At 47.1% G+C, this 9473-nt stretch overlaps 1 non-coding gene across 1 annotated transcript; it reads right to left on the reverse strand.

The window, feature by feature from the left end:
* Nucleotides 1-9124: 9124 nt before the first annotated feature.
* On the reverse strand, nt 9125-9234 carry LOC135183638 (U6 spliceosomal RNA). The gene has a single exon (XR_010305626.1). It is a non-coding gene; the product is annotated as a U6 spliceosomal RNA (small nuclear RNA).
* Between the last annotated feature and the right edge of the window lie 239 nt (nt 9235-9473).

Consider the following 9473-nt stretch of genomic DNA (forward strand, 5'->3'; position numbering starts at 1 on the left):
CACTTTCTCCTAACAGCAGCCAAGATGGCCATCTGTCCATCCAGAGGGAGAGAAAGGCTTGGCACAGTGTTTGCCTTTGGACTGGGGGCCTCTTGCTGTTCCCTGATCCATGGCCAGAGACCTTTCTGAAAGTGTCCCTACTTTTTCCCTTAATGTGGGGCACAGCATGCAGGCTGCTGCTCAGGTTCTGCTCTGCCTCTCTCTTTAGGACATAGTGACCTGCAGTCTTTGCAGGGAGTGGGTCGTATCCCAGCTTATCTGGGGAGGTGCCAGTGGACTGGAGGGTAGCAAATGTAAGACCTATCTACAAGAAGGACTGAAAGGAAGATCTGGGAAGCTATAGACCTGTCAGTCTGAGCTCGGTGCCAGGGGAGGCCATGGAGCAGGTCACCTCAAATGCCATCATCCATCATATAGACAACAAGCAGGGGATCAGGCCAAGTCAGCATGGGTTTATGAGGGGCAGGTCCTGCCTGACCAACCTGATCTGCTTCTATGCCAAGACCACCCAGATACTGGAAGAGGGGAAGGCTTTCAGTGTTGTATTCCTAGACTTGGAAAAAGCCTTTGGTACTGTTCCCCACAAGATTCTTGTAGACAAATTGGCTCCTGATGGCTTGGCTGAGCACACTGTCTCCTGGCTAAAGCAGTGGCTGGACAGGAGGGCCCAGAGAGTGGTGCTCAGTGGAGTTAAATCCAGATGGCAGCCAGGCACTTGTGGTAATCCTCAGGGATCTGTGTTGGGACCACTTCTTTGTAACATCTGTTTTGACAACCTTGCTTGAGGCACAGAGAGTGTGAGCAGTAAGTTTGCAGACGGCACCAAGTTAGGTGGCAGTGTTGAGTTGATTGAGGGCAGAGAGGCTCTGCAGAGGCACTTGGATAGGCTAGATCAATGGGCCAGCATTAATGGGATGAGTTTCAACAAGGCCAAATGCCAGGTCCTGCACTTGGGTCACAACAACCCCAAGCAATGCTACAGGCTTGGGGCAGTGTGGCTGGAGAGCTGCCTGGCAGAAAGGGACCTGGGGGTTGTAATAGTCAGGAGCTGAATATAACTCAATTGTCACTGGTCTCCAGGTGGACATTGTGCCCTTGATCACAACTCTCTTTTTGTGACCACCCAGACAATCCTTTAATCAGCAGGTGGATGAATTAGTGAATGCAAATAAAAGCATGAGCAGCCAGGTAGACCCAAACATAGGTTACCCTGTGGAGTAAAATACCCCACTTTAAGCTTAAAACTCCAAATCAAGATGCCAATGCATATGTCCACTGATTACTGAAGTACTGTGCCTCAGTACACCAGCACTGTTTGCTGCCATCCCTGTGTGCTAGGCTACTGCTACATAAATTATCTTCTGATGACCAAAAAGCAAGTGCTTCCCCATGAAACTGCACCCCTACAAACATCCCCATGTTGCCTATCAGGACCATATCAGGAATGAAAAGTGCTGCTTACAGCTCATTTAGCAAGGTCTTCAGTTCACATAAGTTTTCTGTTTGGTGCTTCAGACTTCCTCCCAGCTAGAGGCAAGCAGAGGGAGCCCAGCTGTGCCCAATTATGGACAGAGACATGGGGGGGAGGGAGGGGAGGGGAGAGTTTAAGAGTGGTGCAAGAGGACTGTTCCTCCCTTTGCTTTAGAGATGGAGCTGTGTCTGTGTGCTCTGTTTTGATTTTTACCAGTTCTGCAGACTGAGGACAGATTCTAATATATTCTGCATACTGATGTTGTTCCACTGAAGCCTGGTTCTTCTGAAGGTAAGGCTACCATGAGCTCTGCTTGTGGTAACACAAAAGGTTGAGCTGAGCTTGCTTCCTGCTGCCTGTGCCCAATTCTGTGGGGTCTGAGGGTGAGTAGAATCAAAGAATCATAGAATCAAGCAGGTTGGAAGAGACCTCCAAGATCATCCAGTCCAACCTAGCACCCAGCCCTAGCCACTCAACTAGACCATGGCACTAAGTGCCTCATTCAGGCTTTGTTTGAACACCTCCAGGGATGGTGACTCCACCACCTCCCTGGGCAGCCCATTCCAATGCCAATCACTCTCTCTGCCAACAACTTCCTCCTAACATCCAGCTTAGACTTCCCCAAGCACAACTTGAGACTGTGTCCTCCTGTTCTATTGCTGATTGCCTGGGAGAAGAGACCAACCCCACCTGGCTACAGCCTCCCTTCAGGTAGTTGTAGACAGCAATGAGGTCCCCCCTGAGCCTCCTCTTCTGCAGGCTGCACACCCCCAGCTCCCTCAGCCTCTCCTCATAGGGTTTGTGTTCCAGGCCCCTCACCAGCTTCGTTGCCCTTCTCTGGACACCTTCCAGCACCTCAACATCTCTCTTGAATTGAGGAGCCCAGAACTGGGCACAGCACTCAAGGTGTGGCCTGACCAGTGCTGAGTACAGGGGCAGAATAACCTCCCTTGTCCTACTGGCCCCACTGTTCCTGATGCAGGCCAGGATGCCATTGGCTCTCTTGGCTACCTGGGCACACTGCTGGCTCATCTTCAGCTACTATCTACCAGTACCCCCAGGTGCCTTTCTTCCTGGCTGCCCTCCAGTCAGCAGAGAGTATCAACCAAGCCCTGCTGAGAATCAGAGACCTACCTGAATTCATGTGATTTAGGTAAGGTGTCTAATGGTTTCCTTTTTCTGAGCTGTTGTAGGAATATGGCAGAACACTGCTCTTTAACCAGACCTCAGTTTAATTTGTTTAGGACCTGTATGATTGATGGTGTCTGTAAATGCCATTTGAGCACACAGTAGAATATCCAGCACACCTTTTTCTGTCTCGTTCCTGCAGCAGCTTTCCCTGGCTGTGTGGGGACCCTCTGGGTGGTATGGCCTTGGTACTAGGGACATGGGATTGATGTGGGCTCCCTCAATACCAGCACCTCCAGTTTTGGTGAAGGTGTAGTCCAAAGAGTGTTGTAGTGGTTTGGGTGTTCCCCACCCCCCCACTTTGGAAATCACCCAGACTAGACTCAGCTGGCTCTGGAAATTGAATGAAGCTTTTATTTACAGCTAGCACAATATACAAGCAGATAGTTACAGCATATACAGTTATAGACAGAAATAGACAAGGGAAAAGGGAATACAGAAACACAACAGCCCTCCCAGAAACCTGAGTCCCCAGGAGGGGCTCCCAACTGCCCCTTCACCTTCTCCCACCCCTCAACCTTTCCCCAGGCGTTGCCTTGTGCCCCAAGGAAGAATGGAGCTTTGGACAGGGGGGTTAGGAAGCAAAGTGGATTAATCAGAGAGATGGAAGCTGAGGTTAGAGAGGAAAATGCAACCCAAAGACCAGACAAAGAGTGACTCCCCTATCTATGTTTGGATTCTTGTTCTTATACCTCTCAGCAAGCCTATGAGTGAAGTAGACATCAGCCTTGTTTCTCTTTCACAGGCTGTGATCTAATCCTTCTCACCAAAAACATTCTAGCTAGCTTCAAACTAGCAGAAGTGTGCTGAGCAAACAAGGTACACAGGGACATCAAAGGAATTTTGTGCTTGGGGGACAACCTCAGGGTCCTCATGCTGTGAAGGCAGCACAGGCAAAGGGGCAAGTAGCTCCAGGCAAATAGCTACAGGAAGTATATAAGGACAGGAGGGAGGAAGGGGCAAATTCTTCCCTCCTGTCCTTCATAGGTATCTGTGGTGCAATTTAAATTATTGATGCCTTTCTTGGGAGGGATAAGCCTTTCAAAGAAATCTGATTGCATGTTTCTGCATTTAAGATGGGAGGGGTTTGGCTGCTAAAGTAGGAAAAAATAATGATCTACTGCATTAAAATTTTGAGGTGCTCTGCATAATCAGCACTGTACACTTGTAAATCATAAATGCTTAGTACAGAACAGCTCCTGTGATATTTTACCAATTAGCCTTTGTCTGCTTTGATTTCACTTGGAAGTTCAGGATGTTCCCTGGCTTGTTTAGTTGTTGCTAACAAAGCATTTGCTGTTTAAAATACACAGTGCTCAGTATATGTGCTTTGAGTCCCTGAGCACATGCAATATTGATATCCTGTGAGTTGTAGGAAAAGCCTGACTTATTAGTAAAGTGATATTAAATAAATATCCTCAAAGAAAGCAAACTCAGCCCTTCCAAAGAATGTTTTTCATCCTGATCTGCCCTAGCTGGCTCTCAAAAATGCTATTTCAGTGAACTGGTGAGGAGAGTGGAATTGTGTTATGTTTGTGTGGAGTCGAGCGATGTGTCCTCCTCTGCCTGCCCTGTAGACTTGCATGGGAGTAAGCAGTGGGGCTCAGCTGGGAAACATGAGGATCTGTGCTGCCTCCTGTCCTACCTTTCCTGGGAACAGAGCTATGGACCAGATGGTAAGGATGGAGCTGGCAGGGAATATTCCTGTGCAATGCCTGGCAATTGGCAGCTAACAAGCGTGGCCTTTCTGCAAAGCTTTGCAAGCACAATGGCTGCTGCATGAGTGCTGCTGCATCCTCATTCCTCCTAGCTTCTTGTCCTAGATCCACCTTTGGATTCTTTCTCATCTTCACATTTAAGAGTACAATGTGTGGCATTTATCTTTCTCCTTCCTTCCCATAGGTAGTCTTTTTAGTCAAGGGCTGAAAGCAGTGGTTGAGATTGAAAGTACTTTAAGCCTCCTCACTAGCACTGGGCATTCTTAAATAGGCTGGCTATGTGTTTTGCAAGCCATGTGACATTTATTACCTATAACTAATGAATATGTCACAGTTGAGAAATAGGAAAGAGAATTTGCTCTCTGTGTCCAGAGTCTTTCAGTTCATGAGTCAGTTTCAGAGTCTGAAGCCTGAAAAAGGTTGTTTTGTAACCTGTGAGTAGCTTCAAACCCATCATGGGCCTTAAGGCACCAGGCTTGGCCAACAGGACAAAGTCTCCTGAAACGAGGTAGCTGTGCCAGCACAGAGCTAGAAAATAGAGTAAATTGCAGTTTGCCACCTCCTGCTCTTACTGCAGGTAGAGGAAGAAGAGCAGGCTTTCTAGAGGCTGAGCATATGTCTGATTCATCACAGCTTCAGCTCATCGTTCTCACATTCATCTATTGCAGACTTGTCTCCAAATGACCCAATGTAAAGCCTGACATTGCCTTCTGGATACACAAAGCAAAGGAACTGGTGCATAGTCTGGTCTCTGCAGAACCTGGTATTCCCTTTGCTGACTCTTGCCTTTCCGTGTCATCAATGCTTGCTTACATATTCTACCGCTCAGCCACCAGCACCTGTAGTCTGATGCTTCTCACTAGACCCACATCAGACAAAATATGCAACAGAGTAAGCACAGTCTTTAAATCCAGACTCTCTTTCTGCCCAAACCTCCGATACTCATGAGGAAAGGTGAGAACCTAGATGCCTCCTATCACAGAGACAGCGACAGAAACACTTTGTCTCTCAATATACAGCTGACTCTTCTTCCCTTCTGCTTAAAAAACCCCTCAAGTGTATGCTTTCCTAACAAAGGTGCTTAAAAGCACAAGCACATTCCCTCCTCAAGACCTCTTGCCCTGCAGGGGATGTGGCCTGATGCTCCTGTACAAACAGCTACAGCAGCAAGAAAAGGTTTCTGCCCCTCATGACTTGACCACAGCAGCGCCTCTCAGCCTGCTTCTACCAAAACAATTTTTTGAATTAAAAAAAAAAAAATAAGGCCACTTCTTCACAGTAAGGAGATTCCTAAACATAAAAGTATAGAAAGACCTGTGCAGCAATCTGGCTTCTGCCAGGGGTGTGCTAGTAACCGAACAGGCTGGGAACTGATAAGAGGTGGAGCTGCAGGGAAGTGGCCTTGGGTAGAAGCTGGGAAAGTTTTAGCTGCTGTCTGTAAACTGAGCTGGGTGAGAGGGCCTCGAAGAGGGGGCAGGTTGGTCAGCCCTGGGAACAAGCAAATGTTTTGGCTAGGAAACTTACCAGAATTAGGTGTGCGTGTATCTGATCTACTATATAAGCATCACTCTTAGCTTCAATAAACAGATTGACCACCTGTGTACCATATTAGAATCATAGAATCAAAGAATCAACCAGGTTGGAAGAGACCTGCAAGATCATCCAGTCCAACCTAGCACCCAGCCCTAGCCACTCGACTAGACCATGGCACTAAGTGCCTCATCCAGGCTTTGCTTGAACACCCCCGGGGACGGTGACTACACTATCTCCCTGGGCAGCCCATTCCAATGCCAATCACTCTCTCTGCCAACAACTTCCTCCTAACATCCAGCCTAAACCTTCCCTGGCACAACTTGAGACTGTGTCCCCTTGTTCTGTTGCTGGTTCCCTGGGAGAAGAGACCAACCCCACCTGGCTACAACCTCCCTTCAGGTAGTTGTAGACAGCAATGAGGTCCCCCCTGAGCCTCCTCTTCTCCAGGCTCTGCACACCTCCAGCTCCCTCAGCCTCTCCTCATAGGGTTTGTGTTCCAGGCCCCTCTCCAGCTTTGTTGCACTTCTCTGGACACCTTCCAGCACCTCAACATCTCTCTTGAATTGAGGGGCCCAGAACTGGACACAGGACTCAAGGTGTGGCCACACAGTACTCAAGGTATAAGCTCCTGTCTTTCCCGCTCCTGCGCAGCCTAAGCGAGGCCAACTCTGCAGCTTCCATGTTTCATGCAGTCCTGCTGTGTTACAGAGATAAACATCAGTGCTTAGCTTACAGATTGTCTCAACACCTGGAAGGCTGTTATAGAGACAGGTTTAATAATTAATTGCTATTTCTGTAAGACACTGCATCATGGATCTCTTAAAAAGCATATTGCACAGCAGGTAACAGGAGGAGCAGACAAAAGAGACAAAAGTGTTAGAAAAGATACATCAGAAAAGATAAAAAGACTGAGATCAAATAACAGCATCCCTCATGCCCTTGTGGAAATGAGGCTATCCTCACCTGATCCTGTGAGGACACTGCCTGGAGATAGTTCAAAGTACTTGAGGTCAAAATGCTTTTATTCCAAAGTTGCTTTTAAGTAAACGACTCTCATATGACTGGTGGCAGGAAAGATGGGAGTGGATTAATTCCTTGATGTTACTATGTCGGGCTTGGGTCACTTCGTACTGCACAGGTGGGGATGTGGAAGGGTTGTTGTATCATCAGAAAAATGTGGTACCTGGAAATTATGCTAGGAAGGTAAGCTTTCTGGAGCTACTATAGATTTTTCTCATCTACATTTAGCACTATGTTTTTCTATGAAATCTATAGACCAAATGAAATTAGATGATATAATGAAGTGAGTAATAAGATAAAATATTGTTCTCCTGGGGTCCTTAGTGAGGATGACCCAAACAGTAGACATGAGCTGTACTCTGGCAGCGGAGGAGCACTATCATCTATTTCTGTCTGTGTCTCAGGCACCTTCCTGTGACAGCTGCCATCATTTACCAACTTAATAGACACCTGTGTGTTATGATGGGATATAAAGAAGAAAGGTAATGTTTGCATGCATACTTAGAATCATAGAATCAAGTAGGTTGGAAGAGACCTCCAAGATCATCCAGTCCAACCTAGCACCCAGCCCTAGCCACTCAACTAGACCATGGCACTAAGTGCCTCAGCCAGGCTTTTCTTGAACACCCCCGGGGATGGTGACTACACTATCTCCCTGGGCAGCCCATTCCAATGCCAATCACTCTCTCTGCCAACAACTTCCTCCTAACATCCAGGCTACACTTCCCCTGGCACGTTGAGACTGTGTCCCCTTGTTCTGTTGCTGCTCGCCTGGCAGAAGAGACCAACCCCCACCTGCAATGAGGTCCCCCCTGAGCCTCCTACTCTCCAGGCTCTGCACACCCCCAGCTCCCTCAGCCTCTCTTGTGTTGGAGGTGAAAGCAGAGGTCCAGGTGAAGAAGTAAGAAGTGGGATTGGAGACCAGGACTGGGATATTAAAAAAAAAAAAACAAAAAAAAAAACCAAACAACCCACCCAAACAAACACATCCAAGAGATAGAAGTAGTCTTGCATTGGACATCCAAGAGATAGAAGTAGTCTTGCATTGGACATCCAACTGATAGAAGTAGTCTTGCATTGGACATCCAAGAGATAGAAGTAGTCTTGCATTGGACATCCAAGAGATAGAAGTAGTCTTGCATTGGACATCCAACTGATAGAAGTAGTCTTGCATTGGACATCCAACTGATAGAAGTAGTCTTGCATTGGGCTGGACAAATAGCGTTGCACAAGCATTAGATGTGTGTGTACAGAAGGAAGGACCCCCAGCATATCAGTGGCACCTTTCTTCATCTAATGCTTATATTTATTTATCAGTGAAAATGCATGAAGGGTTGTAGCCATTGGAATATTAATGAAGGATTGGAGCCATTGGAATATTAATGATGTACAAACTTCATTTGGGCTAGAGTGCAGGTACAAGCACTGCGAGCAGAGGTTATCTGGTAGAGCAGATGAATAGCAGCTGATGCCACAGAGCTGCACATTCTGGCAGAGATGCTGCTTTGCAAATTGTAGTGCAGGGTATAATCTTATCCTAAAAGTTTTTTTTGACCAAATGTGTATGTTTACAGTAGTCTGATCTTAATGGAATCAATGAAATAAGCATAATTACATTTCAGATGCTCACAAGGACAAGACTAACTGCTGGTACTTGCTGTGTTGTGAGTTTAGGCTACTGGCGACCTGAGCAAAGTTCACTGACCTCTTGGGCAAGACACAAAGCCTATTTTCCCCAAGATTTATATTGCTGAAGAAGATCTTTGTTGCAGAAACCTGATTAGCTTGCCGTGGGAAACATGGCCAACCTCCCATCAGCTAGGACCCCCAGATCCTTTACCACTTCACTGCTCTCCAACAGCTCAGTTCCCAAGCAATACTGATCCCTGAGGTTGTTCTTTCCCAGGCATCTGAGTCTACGCTTGAGCTTGTTGAATTTCAGTCACTATCTCCCTGCCCACCTCTCCAGCCTGTCCAAGTCTGCTTGAATGTCAGCACAGACTTGTGGTGTGGCAGCCACTCCACCCAGCTTGGTGTCATCAGCAAACTTGCTGACAGTGCACTCTGTGCCCTCATCCAGGTCATTGATGAATATATTGAATAGAACTGGTCCCAGTACTGAGCCCTGTGAGAGCCCACTAGTCACAGGCCTCCAACTGGACTCCATCCCATTGACCACAGCTCTCTGGCTTAAGAAAATATGGAATGCTTCATGAACTTGTGCATCATCCTTGCGCAGGGGCCATGCTAATCTTCTCCATATCGTTCCAATTTGAGTATATGTGCTGCTGCTAAAGGGAGCACACTCTCAAAGAACCAAAACAACCCAAACAAATAAAAAAAACCACAACAAACCCAACAAATAATATCAATAAATAAATAGACCCCCTAAACCCCCACCAACACAAAGAAAAACCCCACACCACCCAAAGAAATGATCAGATTCACCTGGGTTTCCTACATGCAACCAGCAGGTAATTAGGCTGCCCAAGATGATGCTACAAGTGTCTTGTTAAGGCCAGAGAACAGGCCCAGGTGAGTGA

This window comes from Pogoniulus pusillus, chromosome 18 (assembly GCF_015220805.1).
Source record: "Pogoniulus pusillus isolate bPogPus1 chromosome 18, bPogPus1.pri, whole genome shotgun sequence".
NCBI lineage: Eukaryota > Metazoa > Chordata > Aves > Piciformes > Lybiidae > Pogoniulus > Pogoniulus pusillus.